Raw genomic sequence first — 1,677 nt, 5'->3', positions numbered from 1 at the left:
TAAGCTCTGCTGCCCTCCGGAGGGGGGAATAGAAAAGTGACAAGATCACACCAGACACACACACACAGACAGACAGACAGACAGACAGGTAGAGAGACAGACAGACAGACAGACAGACAGGTAGAGAGACAGACAGACAGACAGACAGACAAAAACACACTCACACACAGACAGACAGACAGACAGACAGACAGAAACACACACACACACATTAATACCCTGAAGATATGTAACACGTTTAATAACAAATACACATCACTTACTTCTCCTTTAAAATTATGGAAAATCTCATGTGAAGCAACATTTTCTGTAAACCAAAGAAAAGCTTTTACAAAATCTAATTTACTCTTGTTTAAAACAACATTTTGTCTTAATTTTCCTGTACGTTGTCTGTCTGTCTGTCTATCTGTCTGTCTGTCTGTCTGTCTGTCTGTCTGTCTGTCTGTCTGTCTGTCTGTCTATCTGTCTGTCTGTCTGTCTGTCTGTCTGTATGTCTGTCTGTCTGTCTGTCTGTCTGTCTGTCTGTCTGTCTGTCTGTCTCTCTCTCTCTCTGCCTGCCTGTCTGCCTGTCTGTCTGTCTGTCTGTCTGTCTGTCTGTCTGTCTCTCTCTCTCTCTCTCTGCCTGCCTGTCTGCCTGTCTGTCTGTCTGTCTGTCTGTCTGTCTGTCTGTCTGTCTGTCTGTCTGTCTGTCTGTCTCCGTCTCTCTGTCTCTTTGCCTGTCTGTCTGTCTGTCTGTCTGTCTACCTGTCTCTCTACCTGTCTGTACGTTGAGACAGTTGTTCCGCAGTAATGTTAAAGTATTGGAACAGTTATTTATTGTATTTTATTGTATTTTCCTCATAAATCTTGTGTATATGTTTTATATAGATTATTGATCATGTGAATAATTATAATTCTGAATCAGTTTTTTTTTCATGTCGTAATAAATTCTCATTATTATACGATTTCTCTGTGATTGTGATTTTTTTTTAAATAATTATTTATTTTTAGATTTTTTTTTTTAAGGAACACATACACACACACAACACAAATATACTGCAATAAAAAGTCAACGAGGTGTCATGTAGGTCCCTTCAGTACTGTTATATAGTCCAGGAAAGGCTGACATATCTGTTTAAACTTCTCTGCTTTCCCTGAAATCATTTCTAAAGTATAAAGAGAACTATATGAGCCGATTTTGTGATTTTTATATTTTTTCGTTCATAAAAAAATATTTTAATTTAATTACATTTTTGTAATGGTTTTTATTTTCACATTTTTATTATAATATAATAATTTCTATAATATTTTAGTTTTATTATTATTGTTATATTGATTATAACACCATCTTTAATCTAATGTTTAATATATATTTGTTCGTTATTCATCTTCTATTCTGAAACTACCCGGTAACGTAGCTTTCCGTTTCCGGGTTGTGAGGTCACGTTTCAGTTTGAATGAGCGAAAGGAGCTAACGCTAAATGCTAACAACAACACCGCGAAAACAGCAGCAACAGGTTGGCGTTAGCTGAACTATTTATGGGTTTAAACTGTTTTAAATGTTTTATTTGTTCATTTTTTCGGCGGTGGACCCGAGTTTAGTGTATTTTCAAGCTAATTATGTTAGTGTTTTAGATGTTTAAGCTAGTTATTTACGTTTAAAATGAAAACATTGCTAACAGTTTAAAGTAGCATAAA

This window comes from Ammodytes marinus, assembly GCF_949987685.1.
Source record: "Ammodytes marinus genome assembly, chromosome: 12".
In the NCBI taxonomy this organism is placed as follows: domain Eukaryota; kingdom Metazoa; phylum Chordata; class Actinopteri; order Uranoscopiformes; family Ammodytidae; genus Ammodytes; species Ammodytes marinus.
This window is presented reverse-complemented; position numbering follows the sequence as displayed.